This window comes from Tursiops truncatus, chromosome 11, assembly GCF_011762595.2.
Source record: "Tursiops truncatus isolate mTurTru1 chromosome 11, mTurTru1.mat.Y, whole genome shotgun sequence".
NCBI lineage: Eukaryota > Metazoa > Chordata > Mammalia > Artiodactyla > Delphinidae > Tursiops > Tursiops truncatus.
Window position 1 is genome coordinate 63,204,144 of NC_047044.1, and position 22,716 is coordinate 63,226,859.

At 42.8% G+C, this 22,716-nt stretch overlaps 2 long non-coding RNA genes across 3 annotated transcripts in view; one reads left to right on the forward strand and one right to left on the reverse strand.

Moving 5' to 3' along the window:
* Window positions 1–21,155, forward strand: part of LOC109549865 (uncharacterized) — a 31,341-nt gene extending 10,186 nt beyond the window's left edge. The window contains exons 2-3 of the long non-coding RNA XR_012324422.1: window positions 14,043–16,167; window positions 19,094–21,155. This is a non-coding gene — a long non-coding RNA (uncharacterized lncRNA). The remainder of the gene's footprint in view (window positions 1–14,042; window positions 16,168–19,093) is intronic.
* LOC109549864 (uncharacterized) overlaps window positions 488–22,716 on the reverse strand; it is a 52,378-nt gene continuing 30,149 nt past the window's right edge. The window contains exons 6-7 of one of the 2 annotated variants that reach the window (XR_012324419.1): window positions 12,932–13,085; window positions 488–3,047 (exon numbers count right to left, since the gene is read on the reverse strand). This is a non-coding gene — a long non-coding RNA (uncharacterized lncRNA). Of the gene's footprint in view, window positions 3,048–3,923; window positions 13,086–22,716 lie in introns of those variants that run through there. The other variant, XR_012324417.1, reaches the window with a different exon arrangement.

Genomic DNA, 22,716 nt, shown 5'->3' on the forward strand with positions numbered 1-22,716 from the left:
ATTTGACCTGGGAGAGCTAGTTCCCACTATGCCTGGAATTAGAACACAACCAATCTGCCTCACTCCCTTATGCCCCAATTTGGAATATGTAAACCTCCTAAGATTTTGGACAATGTCGATGAAAAATTAATCAGTTGATCTAAGAAAGAAATGGAAAATTTTATTCAAGCCAAATCTGAGGATTATAACCCAGGAAGAGCATCTCAGAAAGCTCTGAGAACTGTTCTGCCCATTAGAAGTCAAGGCACAGTTATATAAGTTTTTTGAGACAGAGGGCTATGCATCAAATGAAGGATTATTGACAGTTTACATAATCTATATCTAGGTGTCATTGTGGTGGGTCATGTGACCCCTTGCAAGATCAAGAAGGAAGGTTATCTTTTTTTTTTTTTTTTTTTTGCGGTACGCGGGCCTCTCACCGCTGTGGCCTCTCCCGCCGCGGAGCACAGTCTCCGCACGCGCAGGCTCAGCGGCCATGGCTCACGGGCCCAGCCGCTCCGCGGCATGTGGGATCTTCCCGGACCGGGGCACGAACCCGCGTCCCCTGCATCGGCAGGCGGACTCTCAACCACTGCGCCACCAGGGAAGCCCAGGAATGTTATCTTTTATGGAGTTGTCTTGCTGATGCTAGGAGAATGTTTCTCTTTATGGTTGAGCAGGTATTCCTGCCTGATGGGGGAGGTTTAGTCAACACATGATGCAGATACACAATGCACAGTGGGGAGAGGGGAGGCCAAAGGGCAGGGAAGAACTTTTTTGTTTAAATTTTTCTTGTCTTGTCATAAAATATGAATTTTATTTCACAACAGTCTGTGAGCAATCCTAATAGGAGGGTCAAGATTTGAGAGGTGTGTACAATGTAGAAATCTGTAGAAATTGGTGTCTAATTGGATTGGAGAGTGAGGGACATGACAAGACTCTGAATTTTCTACCTCTGGCGCCTGGGCTGGTAATCATGATAGGAAATACCAGAGGAGGTGAGGGCGGGGGTTACTTCTGTTTATTTATTTATTTTTTGATGTGAGGCTGAAGTGAGATTGTGTTTGGCCTTCCAGTAGAGAGTTTTGGACACCACCAGTACACACAAGTAGGTCTAGTAAGTAAGGGGATCTGGATCTGGAGCTCAAGAAGGATTTAAAGTACCCATTGTTGTGATGCTTATCACGACAAACATGACAAACATGTAACCTGTGTAAATTATATTAATTAACCCACATAAGTAGCTCATTGTGTTTTCCACTTTTACAGAGAGACACAGGAAGTTAAACTAATCTATCACCTTCCTCAAAGACTTGAACTTCTCATAATTTTCTTCACCCCACACTACTGTATGACTCTTTCATCCACCTCTTTTACTCATTTCCCAAGAAATGAAATGCTCAATTGCTTCTCTATCCTTCAAGCTCCTAATCTACATTTACCTGTTCACTCCTAGCAGATAACCTAGATTCCTAATTTAGTGACAGGATTAAAGGATTTAACCTGAGCTCCAATAGCTTTCATCCTATCCTCCACAAAATGTTTTTCTTTCTTGTACCTGATATTATCCTCCCTCTTATCTCATTAGGGTCCCCTCCAATTTTATTAATACTAATCCCATCCACTTGTGCCCTAGTTTTTATTCCTGCTCACAGCCTCTGAAAACTTGCTTTATTTATTAACCCCTTGGCTTGACCCTTAATTCTCTTTGTCTACACAAATTACTACTAAACCACCATAGTGTCATTTCCTGCCTGAGTTACTATCCTGTATCTCTCCCCTTTTATTCACACTTATGGCTTTTCTTTTCATACTCCCATTTACTTCTTAGCTCTAATAAGTATCCCCACCCCACTGACCCCATCACTTCAAGTTTTCAGTTTTAAGCATCCCACTATCCAACCACCACCTCCACCTTTCCAGTAAGAGAAAAGCAATCCAACAACCCTTCTGCTTAGTAAGACTGACAGCCATTGATCCTACCACCTTTTTACTGTCCTTTACCCCCTTATGTCCTCACATCTCTCCTTCCATAGTCCATCACTATAATTACACTCTTGCTTACACCTGCAACTCCCTAGTTCCATTTTCCTTGTTGTGCTCACTTAGCAAAACTTCAAACCTGATTAAATCTAACCCTACCCACCCCATGCCTGCAGGCATGGCTGTGGCATGCTTACAGATCCACTTAAAATTCATGACCACTAACCTCCAGTGGGCCTTCCATTGCTCAGCAGTAATACTATATTTCCCTTAATCTCTTCACTTTCCTACTCTCCTAAAATTTTTTTATATCTTCTTCAGGACCCTCAAACCCTCCAAATTTCCTCCATTCTCACTCAGTTCATAACTTTGCATCTTTATTCACTGAGAAAACAGAAGCCATCAGAAGAGACTGTCCACAGCTCCAACTAGTACTGTGCCTTCCTTGTTAGAATATAATTTTCAAAAAGTTAAAATCGGGCTTCCCTGGTGCCTCAGTGGTTAACAATCTGCCTGCCAGTGCAGGGGACACGGCTTCGAGCTCTGGTCCAGAAAGATCCCACGTGCCGCGGAGCAGCTAAGCCCGTGTGCCACAACTACTGAACCTGTGTGCTGCAGCTGCTGCAGCCCGCATACCTAGAGCACGTGCTCTGCAACAAGAGAAGCCACCGCAATGTGAAGCCCGCGCACCGCAACGAACAGTAACCCCCGCTCGCCGCAACGAGAGCAAGCCCCCGAGCAGTAACGAAGATCCAACGCACCCATAAATAAATAAATTTATATTTTTAAAAAAAGTTAAAATTATGACTCATATAAATATAGAAGAAAACATGTGCCCAAGATTTATTGACTAAGGAACCAGTAAAATGATAAAGCTGGTGCAAAGAGCATTTGAGGGGGCTTCCCTGGTGGTGCAGTGGTTGAGAGTCCGCCTGCCGATGCAGGGGACACGGGTTCGTGCCCCGGTCCGGGAAGATCCCACATGCCGCGGAGTGGCTGGGCCCGTGAGCCATGGCCACTGAGCCTGCGCGTCCGGAGCCTGTGCTCCGCAACGGGAGAGGCCACAACAGTGGGAGGCCCGCGTACTGCAAAAAAAAAAAAAAAAAAAAAAAAAAAAATAGCATTTGAGGAATAGGAGTTGATATATTTCATCAGGAAAGGTGCTTTAAAAATATTAGAATAAGATTGCTAGGAAGAGGGACTTCCCTGGTGGTCCAGTGGTAAAGAATCTGCCTTCCAATGCAGGGGATGTGAGTTCCGTCCCTGGTTGGGGAACTAAGATCCCACATGCCGTGAGGCAACTAAGCCTGTACACCACAACTACTGAGCTCGCGTGCCGCAAACTACAGAGCCCACGTGCCCTGGAGCCCACGCACCGCAACTGGAGAAGAGAAAACCCACACACCACAACTAGAGAAGTCCGTGCACTGCAACGAAGAACTGACGCAGTCAAAAAAAAAAAAAAAAAAAAAAAAAAAGATTGCTAGGTAGAAACAAAACTGGTTAATGCCCTACAAGAGAAAACAAAAAAATCTTAACCTGTGAGGTTATCTTTTCCATAGGATAGAAATCATTTGTATTTCTCTCAGACAAGAACCATTTGCATTGCTATAAGTTTGCTATAAGAAACAGAATTGTTGGACCTCCCTGGTGGCGCAGTGGTTAAGAATCCGCCTGATTGGCAGGGGACAGGGATTCGAGCCCTGGTCCAGGAAGATCCCACATGTCGCAGAACACTTAAGCCCGTGCGCCACAACTACTGAAGTCCGTACGCCTAGAGCCCGCGAGCCACAACTACTGAGCCCTGGCCCCACAACTACTGAAGCCCACACGCCTAGAGCCCGTGCTCCGCAAAAAGAGAAGCCACCGCAGTGAGGAGCCCACGCACCACAACAGTAGCCCCCGCTCTCTGCAACTAGAGAAAGCCCATGTGCAGCAACAAAGACCCAACGCAAACAAAATTAAATAAATAAATAAGTTTATTAAAGAAAAGAAACAGAATTGTTAAATATCCTAATCAATAATAAGTAGAAAGTCAAGCAAAGGTAGTGGCCCTTAGAAAATGAGATAATCCCCAGAGGGCCTGCTGGATGGAGCACAGCTCTTCACTAAAAAGATACCCAGTAATCCTGTTAGCCTATTTCCAAATTTGGGGTGATTTTTCTTAACACTCTACCTATTTGTGACTGTCCCCATGCACTTCTGCCTGTCTTCTAGCTACTGACAATAAACTGCCCATGCCCTTATTCAAGGCCAACCTTTCCACTTGTATATTATATCCCATCCACTTTTGCCTACTCGAGGATATTACTCTAGTGATTCTCTTTTCTGTCTCCTGCATCAATTTCCCCCCTCTATTCTACGTTTACTTTTAGCATTAAGATATGCTCTTCCATCTCCAAAACAACCTCTCTTGATTTCACTTCTGCCTGTGGCTACTATCCCATTTCTCTCCTCATCTTTATAGCAAAGAATTATCTACCACCAGTACCTCCAGTTTCCTCCTACTACTCTTTGAACCCGCTGGAATCAGACTTTAACCCTCACCACTTTTCCAAAAGTCACCCATGACGTCCACATTACCAAATCCAATGGTCACTCCCAGTTCTCATTTTATTTAATCTATCAACATCATTTGACACTGTGAAACACTTCACTTAGCACTTTCTTCACTAGGTTTCCGGGACCCTTCTGGTTTTCCTCCTGGCTGCTCTTTCTCAGTTGCCATTGTTGTTTCCTCCTTGGTCTCCTAAACTCTTATAACAATTTATTTTTATTATTATTATTTTGGCTGCACCACGTGGCATGTGGAATTTTAGTTCCCTGACCAAGGATCGAAACTGTGCCCCTTGCAGTGGAAGCATGGAATCTTAACCGCTGAACCACCAGGGAAGTCCCTCCTAGACTCTTTTTAAATTTTTAAAATTTGGCTGCATCGGGTCTTAGTTGCTGTATGCAGGAGCTTCAACGCAGTGCGAGGGCATATCCCTAGTTGTGGCGTGGAGGCTCAGTAGTAGTTGCGGTGCGCAGGCTTAGTTGCTCCGCGGCGTGTGGGATCTTCCTGGACCAGGAATCAAACCCATGTTCCCTGCATTGGCAGGCAGATTCTTAACCAGTGGACCACCAGGAAGTCCCAGTATTTTAATTCTTGTAGGGTAAACATTGATGTCTCCTTTTTATTTCCAAATATTGGTATTTTATTTTTAAGCCAACTATTTATTTTATTTTATTTTATTTTTGACTGCATTGGGTCTTCGTTGCTGCTTGTGGGCTTTTCTCTAGTTGAGGCGAGCAGGGGCTACTCTTTGTTGTGGAGCACAGGCCCTGGGCGCACAGGCTTCAGTAGTTGTGGCTCGTGGGCTCAGTAGTTGTCGCTTGCAGGCTCCAGAGTGCAGGCTCAGTAGTTGTGGCACACGGGCTTAGTTGCTCGGCGGCATGTTGGGATCTTCCTGGACCAAGGCTCGAACTCATGTCCCCTGCACTGGCAGGCAGATTCTTAACCACTGCGCCACCAGGGAAGTCCCTACCATATATTTCAAAATTATTTTCTTAATGGTTACTATAGGGATAATATACATCTTAATTCACTACTATCTATTGCAGATTAATACTAACTTAATTTCAGTAAAATAGAGAAACTTTGCTCCAATATAACTCTATCCCAGACCCTCCTTTGTGCTATAATATATATCTCAAATATATCCTTGTATTAACACTTAATATTATTTATCATATAGTTATATCTGTATTACATAATAATACATTAAGTGTTATTATATACCTCACATGTACATGTTATAACCCATCAATAGAGAGTTTTTTTTAAGCTCTTTTTAAAATGTATTTATTTATTTGTTTATTTTTGGCTGCATCGGGTCTTCGTTGCGCTGCGCAGGCTTCTCATTGCAGCGGCTTCTCTTGATGTGGAACACGGGCTCTAGGTGCATGGGCTTCAGTAGTTGTGGATCGCAGGCTCTAGAGCACAGGCTCTAGAGCGCAGGCTCAGTAGTTGAGGTGCACGGGCTTAGTTGCTCTGCGGCATGTGGGATCTTCCCGGACCAGGGATCAAACCTGTGTCCCCTGCATTGGCAGGCAGATTCTTAACCACTGTGCCACAAGGGAAGTCCCATCATGGTGGTTTTCTTTTGTTGCTTTAAAGATTTTCTTTCCATTGCTGGTTTTTAACAATTTGTATGCTGTGTTTAGGTGTGGATCTCTTTGTAGTTATCCTAGTTGGGTTGGTTGAGCTACTTGGATGTGTAGATTAATGTTTTTAATCAAATTTGTGAAGTTTTCAGACATTATTTTTTTTTTCTGACCTCTTCTTCCCTCTCCCATTACACATATGTTGGTCTGTTGTCCCACAAGTCTCTGAGGCTCTCTTCACTTTTCTTCCATTTTCATTCTTTCTATTCTTCAGTAGATAATTTCAGTTGATCTCTTCGGTTCAAGTTCACTGATTCTTTTTCTCTGCTAACTTGAATCTTCCTTTCAGCCCCTCTAGTGAATTTTTTGTTTCAAGTATTGCTTATTTCTACCTCTAGAAATTACATTTTTAAAATTTTAAGTTATGTGTTTCCTTATTGAGCATCTTTATTTGTTAATATATTATTGCCCTAATTTCTTTTGATTCTTTAAACATTGATTTCTTTTAGTTCTTTGAACATATTTATAACAACTGCTTTGATGTCTTTGCCTGATAAATCCAACTTCTTGGAGACAGAGTCTATTGATTTTTTCTTTCCCTCAGAATGAGTCATACTTTCCTATCTCTTTGCATATTTTATTTGAAAGCTAGATTTTTAAATACTATATTGTAGCAACTCTGGATTCTGAGTTCTCCCTTAAGGCTGTCTTTTGTGTTTGTGTGTTTAGTAACATGCCTTGGTTAAATCTATGAAATCTGTCTCCTCTGAAGGGTGTGGCTGTCGATATCTCTGCTCAGTTGATTTTTTCTTGTTTTTATTTTTAAGTCTGGCTTCCTAGGGGTCACTCCTGTGTCTAAGTAGCCTAAAGGTTAGCCAGTGTTGGGACAGAAACTGGCTTCTGTCCTCTAGTAATGGGTGTGTGGGCAGGGGAACAAATTTAAAGTTCAGGCTGTTTTCAATTCTACTTGGCCTTTTACTTTTACTTTTCATTGGGCCCTTTCACAGCTCCTCCATGCTCAAATCCTCAAAGTCAGACAGGAGTATGTGGCTGTCTTAGATCCTCTGTTCTCAGCTGCAAATGTACACAACCTCAGCCAGGAATACTCTTTCCCCAGCCACAACTGCAACCTCAGGTTGGTAGTACCATTGGCCCTCTCCTGCTCCAATTCAAGTGAGCCCTCTTTGACTGTGCCAGTCCTCACAGCATCCCCCCATCCCGGCAAAATCTCCATGCTGACCGGGCTGGGGAGAGGGTTGGAAAATGGAAGCATCCTCAAGCAAGGATGCCACAGAGTCCCACTGTTATTACTGAATTTCAGCAGTTGTTCAAGCACAAACACTTCTCAGATTATTCTATGCCTTTGGTCGATTTTCAAGGTGCTAAAATGGTGGTTCTCACCAATTTTTTCCAGGTTTGTAAGTTGCTTTTGGGGGGGAGTTGATTTGCCCACCTCTTCACTCTGCCACACCTGGAAGTCCCACCCTCGTCAATAAATATTTGATGAATAATAAGTGACTAAACCCTGTGTTATCTGTCTTCTACCTCTACCACATTTTTGAGACTGTCCCATCAAAAATTATCAGTTGCCTCCCAGGAAGTAAAACAGGCTTTGAATAAAGCAGACATTGGTTGAATTCCAGCTCTGCCACTTAGCAATTGTGTATTCGGCAAGTATACTTATCTTCTCCAAGTCTTTTTTTTTTTTTTTTTTTCCTTTTCTTTTATTCTGTTAAATGGCTAAAACAATGCCTATGGAGTTATTGTGAGGAGGGTGGGGTCTGAGTAAGCACCTGGATGGACACCTCAGGGTTCTTTTCCAACACAGTTTTTGTCAGGAGGCCTGAGCTTCTGTTCAGACTGAGTCTGGGATGCCTCTTGACCTCTTTTATCACCCTTACACTCAATAGAGACATAAATGGTGGGAATGCAAGGATAAGATCATGAAACTCCTTTGAGAGTGGATCTACTATACACAACTATAATGTATCATTATGCCTTATGATGTTCTTTGGGAACTTAAAAATCCCTCTCCCTGGGAAATTTTGATCATAGCAGAATTTCTAAAAATAGGGAAGCTACTGAAATTACTCCCCTAACTTCCTTTTTCCCTGGACATTTTAACCATTATGTTGATATCTTCTGAAAGACCAGGACTATGGATAAATCCTTTTTAATCTCACATTTTTAGGTATTTCTTCTTCTAAGAACTGAAAGGCATGGTCCCCTGACTCAGAAATAAAACAGCAATTTGGTGGTTAAAGATGGAGAAAAAGAAACATGACCAAATAGAATGCTTGGAATTTGAAATGAAAATAGTGTGGCAAGACTATCACCATTTTAGGGCCTTACTGAAAATTCAGCTCTTTCTGCAGGAAATGCATGTTTAAAAACAGAATAAAAAACAATTGCTCTTTCCACATTCTTTTAAATTTTTTCCCTTTTATCCTCCCTTTAGTTAGCCAAGCATTCACTATTGTTACTTGCTTTTTCATGTGTCAGCTAGGCTGCCAGCTCTCTGAAGGCAGGGAATACCTCTTTGTATCTTCCCTGATGCCTGGCACTATTCCTTGCTCTCACCTGCAGTCAACAATTATGCTCATTTTATATAAATTGTAAACATCTACCAACATAGAAAGTTTAGGAGGATGACATTTAAAAAGTATAAACAGAATTTGTAATATTTCCTTTCTGTACCTCGTGTATATTCCACTCTGGAGACCACTGTTCTGTAGGATAAAATGCAGGTTTCAGTTTTTTGGTTTTTTTTTTTTTGGCTTCGTCGGGTCTTCGTTGCTGCACGCAGGCTTTCTCGTTACGGCGAGCGGGGGCTACTCTTCGTTGCGGTGCGCGGGCTTCTCATTGCGGTGGCTTCTCTTGCTGCGGAGCATAGGCTCTAGGCACGCGGGCTTCAGTAGTTGCAGCATGCGAGCTCAGTAGTTGTGGCACATGGGCCCTAAAGAGCGTGGGCTTCAGTAGTTGTGGCGCGCGGGCTCTGGAGTGTGGGCTCAGTCGTTGTGACACACGGGCTTAGTTGCTCCGCGGCATGTGGGATCTTCCCACACCAGGAATCGAACCCGTGTCTCCTGTATTGGCAGGCGGATTCTTAACCACTGCGCCACCAGGGAAGTCCAAGATCCAGGTTTTTTAAAACCACAGTCTTCAAACTGGGATCTAGGTAACTTAAGGGTACATAGCATAGATAGTATTAAGAGGTTCAATTTCCAGATTCTGAAGTACCAAATGTTTCCTTTCCTGAAAGTGATCTGCCAAGAAATGGCTGACGTTGAGCTGATTTCTCTTTTCCAGCCTCCCCTTTCCAATTGCTCTGACCCTTCACAACAGAAACTCCTCAGCCATCCTGAACTGTGTTTTTTCCCCAAAGCAAGGGATGATTTGAGAATGCATTATGCCTGAGGGAGAATCTCTTGAGAGCCAAGTAAGAAACACTGACAGAGCAGCAGCTTCTTCATCCCCTGAACAAATTCCTGGCAAGCCTCTGTGCCTTGCACAGTGACTATCTTAGAATTAGAAGTCACAAGTGAGGTGGTGGAAGACTTTGAAGTAATACACTGGGTTCTTTTTTTTTTTTAATTTTTAAAATATTTATTTATTTATTTGGCTGTGTCGGGTCTTAGCTGCGGCACGTGGGATCTTCGTTGAGGCATGCGGAATCTTTTGTTGCAGCGCACAGGCTTCTCTCTAGTTGTGGCGCTCGGGCTCTAGAGCATGCAGCCTCAGTAGTTGCGGCACACGGGCTCAGTAGTTGTGGCTTGCAGGCTTAGTTGCCCCGCGGCATGTGGGATCTTAGTTCCCCAACCAGGGATTGAACCCATGTCCCCTGCATTGGTAGGCGGATTCTTAACCACTGGACCACCAGGGAAGTCCCGTTATATGGTGTTTTTAATTTAAAAATGGAGCTAACCTTTTTCTGATAGAAAATAATTCTATTTAACTGCCCAGTTTGACCATGTACACCAGTTTTGCCAATTCAGTGATATTTTCCTTAAGTGAAATGGGCTAGATCTGTGCCTCCGCCTTGTTAATGAAAATATATGCAAAGTACTCGTCCGATATACAACACACCAAAAATGTCACCATTTGCAACTATTTCAACTTCTGATGACCACTGCCTTAAACTAACATTCACAATATTCATAACCACCCCAGACTCTTTCCCATCTTATCTCCTGTCAGGCCCTTTCAGGCTTCAGCCAAACCATACTCATGCTCCTGGGCATTCTTCCAAGTCTATACCTGTGTGTGTGCTCATGTCAGTTCCTCCATCAGAAATACCCTTTCTTCCCATCTCTGTATGTTGAAAACTTAATATCTGCTTGGACTGAAGCACTAATTAGGCACTGAGGATGCTAAATGAACATAATAATAGCCTTAGCATGTCTTCGCAGGATTTAAGAGTCTAGTATGGGAGACAGATAAGCAATGGAATATGGTATGACAGAGCTATGATGGGGAACCACAACGTGTTGGGAACTCAGCAGAGACACCCTCCCTTCACCTGGAAAGGTCAAGGAAGTCTTGGAGGAAGTGTCCAGAAAGCCAAGACCCACTGAGGAGCAAGAGTTAGCTTGACATTTTGCAGGGAGTGAGGAGAAGAGGACTGACTGGTGCTGAGAGAACAAAAGTGAGTTGAATTGACATTGTTAAGGCGAGTCCTCTGTGAAGTCAGGATTTTGACCATGAGAGACACACTTACCTAATTCTAGGGTCCAGATAGAAACGTCTACCAAGTTCAATCTGTTTCATGTTTTTGAAAGAATGGTCACATTTCTCTCTAAAGCCCAATTTAGAACAGGCTGAAAGTCAAGGGAGAGGTCATCTCTAGAAAAAATTTCCCTTGCGTTTTGCCAAACACAAAATATTTGAACCCCAAGCTCAATTGCTGGGGGAATGTGTAGACTTTTTATATTGGGTTCACCAGAAATAGTGCTCAGTGAATACTCTTGAGACATCTGTGAAGAAAGTCACAGGAAGTTTGTACGTGGGGCTCTGTTCTGAGGGTGCAGGCACCCTCTAAACAAATAAGCTAATGAAACAATAAGAACCATAGAAGAGAAAAATTCAGTTTCTGAATTTTGAAGAGATCACAAGGGCTTAAGTTGTCTGGCTCTCACTGCTCCACCTCTGATCCCTTCCTGCACTGTCCTAAACCAGAGACCCTGAAAGTCCCTTCACCAAGGGATGCTCAATTCCACTGCATGCCACCACTCACACTGCTGATTTGTTATCAAGCTATTTATTTCTATGAGAGACACTCCTCACAAATACATTGGTAGAAGAGAGGTACGACAGATGTGGCATCAGCCATCAAATATTTCCTCTACTTGGGCTACCCTGGTGGCGCAGTGGTTAAGAATCTGCCTGCCAACGCAGGGTTCCATCCCTGGTCCGGGAAGATCCCACATGCCGCGGAACAACTAAGTCCATGCACCACAACTACTGTGCCTGCATGCCACAACTACTGAGCCTGTGTGTCACAACTACCGAAGCCTGCACGCCTAGAGCCTGTGCTCTGCAACAAAAGAAGCCACTGCAATGAGAAGCCCACACACCGCAACGAAGAGAAAGCCTGTACAGCAACGAAGACCCAATGCAGCCAAAAATAAATAAATTAATTAAAAAATATTTTCTCTACTGGTAACAATTTGGTACCCAATAACTCTTTGCTCATTCAAAATAGAAAATATACTCAATCTTCTAGTTCTCTGATACAGTCCATCCATGCATCATCACAATGGATTCTTATTTCTCATCCTGTTTTCCTAGTTTATTTTCTTCAAGCATCCATATGGAGGGTTAACATTTTCTCTATAAAAGTATTCACTGTGGCAGTAGAATCAGGTAGGTCTCATCCATGAGGGCTTAGTTATCGAAGCACCAAAGGATGTCTTTATAAAACACTGACTGTATATGGAAGTCACATGACATGGACCCGAAGAACTATATAACCAGTTAGGTTCCAAAAGGTTATATTGTTGGTAAAGCTACTTCATCTTTTTCAGGAAAACCATTATAAGCTCATCCCAGAAAACAAAAACTCATTTTTGTTAGAATGTTATTATCAAGCTCTGGAGGGTCAGTTTGATAACATTTTTCCATTACAAATGTTTCCTATTGTGATACCATATTTTTCCAGATGGGTGGGCCAACTGTAATTCTGCTCTAAATCTTGCTTTCTTCCAGTTCCCCATGAGTTTTCTAATTATGGCCTTTAACAAAGTTTCCAGCAATGGTGAATTGAGATTTGTTTTGAAGTATGAATATAAATGTGTTTGAAAATGGGTTTAGACCCTTGTGTGGAAAGAGCCTGAAGCTTCCTAAACAGAAAAATCATCAAGTAAATCAGAACTGACTTAAGAGTCTGGAAAATGGTAGCAGGGTTTAGTGACCTTATATCAAACCACGGCCAAGGCCACATTTTAACACCTCCCCACTCCTAGATTAATTTTATTTCTGTCACCCTCTTCAGCTTTTAAATTTCCTTCCATTCAGCAAAATCGGTTCCATTCAAGAGAACAAATACATTGTGACTTCTATGCCTGATACTTCTCTGTGTGCACTGGTGGAAAATAGAGTTTTAGTTTTCAGCTTTGCACCTGAGAATCGTGCGGGAGTAATGAAATGAGTTAAGCCTCCTTTTCTCCTAAAGCCCCAGGTTTTCCCGAGAACACCCATATAACATATGTCAGTTCATTTGTCATATGTCATATGTCAGGCCGGAAGGCTCCTCAAGACCGAGGCCATTTTCTTGTAGGGTCATTTTAGTCTCTTTTTAGATAAGGGGACTGCATGGAAATGCTACCTTGGTGGCAGAGGCTTTCCTGGGCAAAAGTCCACACCTTCACCTGCAACCCGTTTTCTCCTTCCCCGGCACGGTCTTGCAGGGTCGCGGCGCTTCCAGCAGATGGCGCCGCAGCTGAATTTTCGCGACCCTCTCTCTAAACCTGCAGAAGAGTCTGGAATAAACAGGAAGAGGAATTTGTTTTTTTAACCACTCCAATTTCCAACATATATTGCTTTCTTTGTCGGGTCAGAAGCTCTTTTTACTTAGCCAAGTTGAAATGTATTTGAGACGTTTAAAAAAAAATCAGTGATTACGCAATCCCAAATACATGTTTTTTTAAAGAATTTCCACTGTCTCAAAGGACTCAAGAAGCAAGTTTTCAAGTAGCATAAACTGTCACAAGAGTACAGTGGTTCAGAAACATCAGTAGGCAGCGCTGGGTGAAGAAAGACTGGCTCGAAAAAGACCAACAAGGCGTAGCACGGTAGAGCCTCGCGGGGCCGCAGCGGAAGTGACCTTAGAAGCGGGCGGGGCGGCGGCCTTGGGCGCCCGGAAAACAGCGTCGCCTGCTGGTCGAAAGGGAGAAAGCGCGGATCTCGTCGGAGGCTGCGGCATGGCTCCCCCGACACTTGGTCCCGACAGACATTTCAAACACGTTTGCACTCAAGTTGCTGCACGTTATGCCCTTTACCCAACAAAACCGAAAGTAATGCGCACAACCAGAGTAGTCTTTCTGTCGAGAAGAGACACCTTAGAGGCCCGTCGTGGTTTGGGGATACAGTGTTTCAAAGGGCTTAGCTGTTGTTAATACCTTCCTAAAGCTAAAAAGGGTGGATTTGATTTTCATGGTATAATTGTTATTTAAAGCAATCATAAAGGAGAGTGAAAAATAGAACCTGATAGGGGCTCTCTTTCGTTTTTCCCATCCTGCTTTAAGTTATTTACAAAATAGTAAAAGAGGTTATCAGAAGCAAGTTGGGAAAAAAAGGGCAGAGGGTTGAATTTCAAGGTGATTGTGCTTATCATTTCTTATTATGGCCCCTCATTTTTATTCCAGGGTTGTTGCAGTTCCATTTCTAGAGTCCCTCCTCCTCTCCCCACTTCCTTTTTCTCTTCACTCATTTGACAGGAGCCTCCGCAATCATCTGCCTAGAAAACGTCATCATCATCCACTGGGAGAGAATTGTGGTACCACCTTTCTCCACCTATGGCTGAATCCCACAGAAAGAAGATGACGGTTGTGCTTCTGCTCTTGAGCCAGCGTGATTGCTGGGAACTGAAACCTGCAAGATGATGCCAAAGCGCAGCTTCCCCCTTTTTATGCGGTGTAGAGCTTTATGTTGCCCTTCATTAAGCTGATGCTTTCTCCTACAGAGCCCTGTCCTTCACGTTCCCCAGAATGATGCGCTAATAACCTTCTTGTTCCTTCCACTTGCAGAGATTCAGTGCCTTAAGCAGAAGAATTGTACATTTCCATTTTTCTTCTTGTAAGGTAGTGAAGGCCCAAGGATGGACGGTTTCATTTGGACTAGTCATGCTGTTTATCAGGTCCCTGTTCTCTGACATGAAAATTCCAGTCTCCCATCAAGGCATAGCTGTAGGCATTAATTATAGGCTCTAGTTCAAAGCATGCCGTCTCTTTTGAGCAGCAGCACCAGAAATTAGGAACCCAACTGGAAGAGAAGCTTCTTGAGGGTCCTGGAGAAGGAAAGTTGGGCCCCCAAGTCCTGTTCACGACTACTCTAGCCTTCACAATCTGGACCCAATCAGATGAACACTGAGAGCTCAGTGTTTGGAGGACAAAGAGTAATGGATACATAGTAACTTGACTGAGTTAGGGACAGGATCCAAGACATACCTGACATTTGTTTATCTGCAGAGAAACAGAAGTAAAGGAGGGGAATGTCTCCCTAAGTGTTACTGTGTTATAAAAGTGTCCTCCCGGGAGAGGACACATGAACAGGGCAGCTGATAACATTAATGCTGTGCAGGCAAGCACACATCTCCCCACATCCCCAGGACTGCTGAACCAAGTGTTATTAAACTAATCGGCAGGGACGCAGCTCTGAACCTCCCCTGCTGCAGTCCTCAGAGGGAGTCGGCTCAGACAAAGCAAAGTGGCTTTTCCGAGGGGGAGGGGTGCCCGCTTTCTCTTTGTTCTTCCTTGGAAAATGGGCTCTCTCTCAAGTCTAATACAACAGCTGCTTACATCTCTCAGAGGAGGGCAAAAGAAGTTAATTCCCAATAAAGATGTGGACAGCATATTTTGGAGCCCTGAACTCTGTGAAATGCACAAACTGTTTTTAGAATTCTAACATGCTGTAAGTTTTATTCTGGGTTTCTAGGCAAAAATTTCAGAAAGGTGCCTCTCTTTATCAAATAAAAATAAAAAGATCACCTTCAGAAAGGGGTGGTAGAGACAGTGTTTTGAATCCTTCTTAACCTAATAATAGATGTCTTGCACCTTTACTCTTAAGAATCTCTTCCTCGCAGAGGTGTATGATTTAATGAGCATACTCTTTTGTCTGCTAGGAAATCCCTTCAGCAGTAAAACGGCTCTCTGAGAAACCACACTTTTTTACACTACAAGTGATTTTTTCCTCATAAGAATGATTTACTCTAGCTCCTTTAAAGGTAAACACATTCAAAATTTCTATCCCTGACTTACATGTGGAATCAAGACAAAGGGTATTTGTTCTTGTGTCAGGAATAGGCCTGCCGCTCCCCAAGCACTCAGAGCATCTGCTCCCCGGACTGATTCTTAAACCAAAAGCCACACGTGGCTTCTGTGCTTGACAGCTGGGGTGACCTTTTATATCCAGTTGGAATTTCAATTTGGGCCGGCTGGAATGGGTTTGCACACACAACAGAAAATGGGCTCTGTTGGTCAGAGAAAGCTTACTGGGCTAAAGACTAGGCTGACATTTTGGAAATACTGTAGGTTCATTTCCTGGGAATTCACCCCCCAAAATAAAGTCCCTTCAGTCCCTTCAAGTGCCATCCTCAGGCTCTTTAAGACAATTCTGACTCTTTGGGGATTTTATCTGCCCACTAATATCAGCTATGTTGTCCAGAGTAACACAATATCTGCACATTTGTACTCAGCCTAGCCTTGGGTCCTGTGGAGAGCAGCTCTTCTCTACCAGCTCCTGGGGACCTCATTCTTTCCAGCACTTTCAAGAGGAAGTGAGAGCAACCCCCAGCCAGGAAACCACCCAGCACAAGTGTATGATCTGATGGCTCACGTCCTACAGGTAAGCTTCTAAAATGATTCTGAGGCTAGACAAGAAACGAATAAGCAGGTGTTAAAGGTTATATATACCTTTGTCATTAACAGAAAATTTTGACAAAATAGCACTGGGCGTGTATAGTCATAATACTACCCTGTGTTTATGTTATTATCTGTTACCCGGAGAGCATATTACGGAATGCCTTTCATCTGACAGGTTCAAAGTTCTTTCCAGTGTTAACCTCATACATTAAGGTACTTCGGTTTAATAACTAACAAGAACTTTGAGGGCAAGAGCCCTGTCTTGAACTTCCCTTATGCTTCACACCATACCCAGCAGGGTATTAGACATGCAGTAGGTGCTCAGGGAATACTTGCTTAAAAAATATATATACATTATACATATACATATATATACATATATATATACATATATATTTAATCCTCACAGCATGCTGTCAAGTATGTTACTGTTATCTCTTATATATAAGGAATAGATTTCTGGAGAATGGGTGGGTCTTTTAAAAAAGTAAATGCTAAAATTCAGAAGCTGAGAGGCAACAAATCTTCTAACACTGTGCCTACCCTAGGCCTCTTAGCTCAGTGTTGGTACGCACTTCCTATGTTTCCTTCCTTTCTTACTTATTAACACTCCAGTGAGTCATAAAGCTTATGCTTGTCTCTACATACAAATATGATTAAATGTTGACTTGCCATGCCACTAAGCCATTTCAAAAGCAGAGCTGGGCTTCCCTGGTGGTGCAGTGGTTGGGAGTCCACCTGCTGATGCAGGGGACGCGGGTTCGTGCCCCGGTCCGGGAGGATCCCGCGTGCCACGGAGCGGCTGGGCCCGTGAGCCATGGCTGCTGGGCCTGCGCGTCCGGAGCCTGTGCTCCGCAACGGGAGAGGCCACAACAGTGAGAGGCCCGCGTACCGCAAAAAAAAAAAACCAAAAGCAGAGGCAAGGTAGAGAGGAAACAGTAAAAGTGAGAGTGCATGGAATGCTAAGTGATGTAACAATTAAAAAGAATGAATTAGATTTCAATGTACTGCCATGAAAAGATCTCCATAAGGCATAGTAAGTTAAAAAAAGAAAGAAAGAAAAGCAAGTTGCAGAGTAAAAAGTACAACAATGGTACAATTTATGTTTTGGAAAGATACAAACCAGTATAATACAAACACACACATCTATGCAAACATACATATAAACAGTTGGTTACACCCCAAATTGATAACCGATTTCTCTGGGGAGAGGATTGGGTCCGGGGTGAGGTACATAGCATTGGCAGACTTTATCTTTCTACGAGATAATTTATTCAAATAACGTGTATGTAAGAAAAAAAAAAAAAGAAAGGACAGGAAAGAAACAAGTGATGGTGTTAGAACATAAAAGGTTAGCAATATGCAGTAAAACAAGTGGTACAAATACACAAACTAAAATCCACTGCCACATTCATGTTCATAAGAGACCGAGAGATTAGAAGAGAGTCCTCATGTTGGCATTATTATTATCAATTGGATGATTTTTAACATGTAATGTCTGACTCTACCAGAAATACAGAGCTGTGAAGTTCATTAGGCTTCGAGCCAGATAACCTGGGTTCAGGGCATGACTCTGCATTTCTCTGTAACCTTGGGCTAATCTCTCAGGGTTCCTTAACTATCAAGATAATAGTTACATACTTCAGAGGGTGCTTTGAGCATTAAACGAAATAATGCTCAGGAAAGAACAGCAAAATCATGCAGACTGAGACTTATGAATTGTGTTTGTGTTTCCTCTCTTCCCATTCTCTCTCCTCCACTTCAGAGAATTATTTATTTACACACCTTTAAGATGTCTGAATGTCCCACAATGAGGCAGAGTTAAATTAACAAGCCGTTAGTCTTCAGTACAATATTTGCTGATAATAGATGGGCCTTCATTATTTGAAGCTTTAGATTATGCACATGCATAGTTTTTAGGCTTCAATAACCTGTATTCATGTATTTATTTTAAGGAATATATCTATTTGATTCTATTTATAAAATATACTCTTTTCTTGTAAAACCTACTTTTGATGCAAGAACTGAAATATACAAATCAGAGGGGCCATTTAAAGTATACGCCAAAAATGCATTAAATACTTTTGCACCTTAAAATGTGTTTATTTGTGGTCCTACTAAAATTTCAGGCTGTTCTGAAATTTGAGAATCTAATTATAAACCTTACAATAAAAAGGGTTGCAAAAATAATAAGAGAAATACTATCACCAATATAATTAAACACAAAAGAGAAATAGGAACAAATTAAAAAAATATATCAGTTGCCTACACACAGCACCGTGTCCACACTGCATGACGTAACTATTTCCAATTACAGCCTCACCTTTGAAACAGAGCTGGGTTCTCATCTGCTTTTGCTGGATGTGCCTGTGTTAAAAGGCGCAGGGACCTGAAGATTTCTGGTCAACTAAATAAGAATCCAGTTTAAGTTGTTTTGCAGTTTGAGTTCAGAAAGGATTCATTTAAAGGAACCAATTCCAAGCACACAAAGCACACATCCCTCCCAGGCTCCTCCACACCATTAAACTGGGCTGTCATTTTAGAGCTGGGGGCCCATTGTTCACTTTCTTCTATGCTAATTAGACCTGACAGATTGCTCTTTCTAGCTAGACGGGCCCTTGCCAAGAACAGAGAGAAGAGATGAGGCTGATCTTGTCTTTATGCCTTTGGGATTAGTGCCCCATCCCCCATCCTAGTCCACAAACACAGAAAGGTATCCCCAGCAGCTCAAATCTGTTCCCCTTCTCCTCCAGCCTCCTTCTTACTTAACCCCTGGCAGTCTCAGCACCACTGACTTTTCTTACTTTCAATACCGTGAGATTCAAACCCTAGTAGGCTATGGGAGTGGAATAAGCGTATGGTAAAATTTTTCATAGTAATATTCTGACCTTTTTTTTTTTTCTCTGCAGGCCCCGGGGGGAAAAACAGATCACCTTTTCTAAAGGGAAAGATACTGCAGTTCCACCCAGCAGCAGGAAATATCGATTGCTTCATAAAACAGAGCTCAGGAAGGATTCCGGCCCTGGCACTGCCTGCACGTTTCTGAAGCAGATCCCTCGCCCCGCTGCCCTCAGTTTCCGTCTGTGAAATTCCATCAATAATTCTTGAACCTTTATCATATCAAAAACATGTTATACTGGTATTATGTAAGAATTAGATAATAAAATTATAGAGCTGGAAAAGATCTTAGAGATCACCTAGTCCAGTATCTTTGTTTGGAAGACTGAAAAACACAGGCCAAAAGAAGGAAGTGACATGCAGTGTTATGAAATTAGTTCATAGACTTTAAACACACGATGCTGAACAACAGCTTGCTAATCAGCTTTGTCACTAACGTGCCTTTTCCTAGTTTATCCTATGCTTGATAATAAGCCTTATTGGCCAGGAAAGCAACTTTCTTTCTCCAAGGAAGGAATTCCCCTCACCCAAGGACTATGTTTTCAGAAATGTTTCCCTTTACTAAGAATCCAATGGTCTTGTAATAGAACCTGAGTCACCCAATGCCACGTGCTTCTCGTAGGGACACAGGATGAAATTCAACAGGCTGAAGGTCTGGGGTCTGCTCTCAAATGTGAGTGGGCCTGTCTTTGACTTAAGCCTGGCTGTGCGCGCACAGCCTCAAGAGCTGTGAGCAGTAGAGATTGTTAGGAATTTCTTCTTTGAACAGATCTAGTGTTTCCCAGGTTGGAATGTAAACCCATTCATTTGTCATTCATTCACTTACTCACAAGCACTTAATAAAAGCCCATTTTTTGCTAAGCCCCTGAGAGCTGATAAGACTGCTACAAGGAGTAGGACCCAGCATCAAGGAGCCTCAGAAGGAACCAGCAGTGTAAACACTTATGTGCAGTAGAGCACTGTGGGGACTAGGATGGAAGGAGGAGATGGTCAATTTGCCTGGGTTGGGATTTAAGGAATCAGGAAAATGTCATAGAGGAGGTGATACTTGAGCTGAGCTTTGGGAAATGAAGGTTATTTTCCAGGTGGAAGTGAGGCAAGTACATGGCATTCAGACAGAGAGTGAGCCTGGCGTTTGAGGGGAAAAAAAAGAAAATTTTGGTCTGCATCGTATGAGGAAGCATCGTACTAAATTGGAAAGTTAGTATGATGTGAAACATTATATGACAAAGGAAGAAGTTTAGATTTTGTTGTGGCAGCTCATGGGAACCTTTGAAGAGTTTCAAGCAGGGAAGTAACGTGATCCAAACTGCAGTTTTGAAAGACGGCTCCAATGGCAGTGTAGAAGATAGAATGGGGAAGAGGTAGGAAAAAGCAAGACCCAAGGCAAGTAGGCAATACAAAAATTTAGGTGAGACAAGACAGCTGACTCAGTCTCTTCAAAAAATCAGTGGAGGGAATTCCCTGGTGGTCCAGTGGTTAAGACTGCACTTCCACTACAGGGGGTCTGGGTTCAATCCCTGGTCGAGGAACTAAGATCCTGCAAGCTGCACAGTGTGGCCAAATAATTAATTAAATTTTAAAAATTTCAATGGGAAGGATCAAAGAGAGGGAATGGTTTTACTTTCTAAGAGGATTCAACTACATGAAATGTGTGGACCTTGTTTGGATCCTGATTCAAACAGGCCAGCTGTTAAGAGAAAATTTGGAAGAAAAACAGAGTATTAGATAATATTAAGGCATTCTTGCTAATATTGTTAGGTGTGAAAATGCTACTGTGGTAACATAATAAAACAGCATACTGAAGTGTTTATGGGTGAGTTGTCATGATGTTTGGATTTGCTCTAAAACATTGTAGAAATAATAGATGAGGTAGCTATGGCAAAAAGTTAATAGTTATTCAATCCAGATGATGGATATGTAGGAGTTTGTTATACTCTATGTATATTTGAAAATCTTCAAAATAAAAAGCTAACATTTTAGGCAAAGGATAATGAGATCCTAAATTAATGAAGTTATACTGAAAACGGGGACTTCCTGGTGGTCCAGTGGTAAAGAATCCTCCTTCCAATGCAGGGGACTCGGGTTCAATCCCTGTTCAGGGAACTAAGATCCCACATGCAGGTGGGGTAACTATGCCTGCAGAACACAACTGCTGAGCTTGCACGCCTCAACTAGAGAAGCCCGTGTGCTGCAACTAGAGTGAGGCCCGTATGCCACAATGAAGAACCCGCATGCCTTAACGAAGATCCTGCGAGCCGCAACTAAGCCCTGATGCAGCCAATAAACAAACAAATAAGAAGTTATACTGAAAACGGAGAGAAGAGAGCTATGAGAGACAGTAAAAAGGCAGAATTAACAATACTCAGTGACTGATTATAAGTGATTAGTGAAATTGGAGAGTTGAAGTGACTTCTAGGTTTTGCTTGGGTGCCTGGAGAGACGGGAAAGAGTTTACTCTTTCAGGCATGTGGAATTGGACTTTCAGTGAAACATTGACTTAGTGCTGCTTAGTAGGCAGTTGGACACATAAATTTTTAAAGCTCAGGAGAGAGCCTGGGGCTGGTGGTGTGGATTTGTGAGATGTCAGCTCACCAACACTTGGGTGGAGATTCAAACTGTTAGAGGAGCATGGCAGGTGAGAAGGGAAGATGGCTGAGGAAGAAGCCCAAGGTGCACTTACACTTAAGAAGTGGGGATAGAGGGGGCTTCCCTGGTGGTGCAGTGGTTGAGAATCTGCCTGCCAATGCAGGGTACACGGGTCCGAGCCCTGGTCTGGGAAGATCCCACATGCCGCGGAGCAACTAGGCCCGTGAGCCACAATTACTGAGCCTGCGCCTCTGGATCCTGTGCTCCGCAACAAGAGAGGCCACGATAGTGAGAGGCCTGCGCACTGCGATGAAGAGTGGCCCCCACTTGCCATAACTAGAGAAAGCCCTCGCACAGAAACGAAGACCCAACACAGCCATAAATAAATAAATAAAATTTAAGAAGTGGGGATAGGAAGAACTTGCAAAAGAGATTAAGAAGAATGGCCAGTCGGGTATGAGGAGAAACAGGAAAAAATAGTTTCTAGAGAATCTGTCAAGAAACAATAGTCAATAGAATCAAATACCCCAAGTTAAAATATGAAACCCATTGGATTTAGCATCTAAATGACAATTGCCAAAGAACTTTCAGTAGAGTATAACGTAAGAGGGGAGAGTAAGTGAAGCCTGGAAGATGAGGGAGGGCTGGATGGTCCTCACAGAAGGAGCGAGGTGGCTAGAAATGGTTTGCAAATGGGCAAGCTCTGGTCCAATGGGATGATCAATTACCTCTGCTCAAGGGGGCTCAGTAGAAGTGAATTCCTGAGAGAAAAAAAAAAAGTTTCAGTTAGGGCAAGGAGGAGAAGGGTATACTCTATAGAGATTAAGAATATAAGGTTGGTCTAATGAAGCAAAGATTCCAGAGGGCATTGTGGAGAGAGTTTACAAGAAGGTCAGCAGTGTCTGAGAGTCAGGAGGGTAGAAAGGGACTCTTGTCCTCTGGCTGGAATATTTTAGCAACCTCTTCAATAGTCTTCCAAATACAATTTTCTCCATTCTCTCCCATCTTGCAGGTATCAAATTTGGAAAATATTTATAAAGTACAG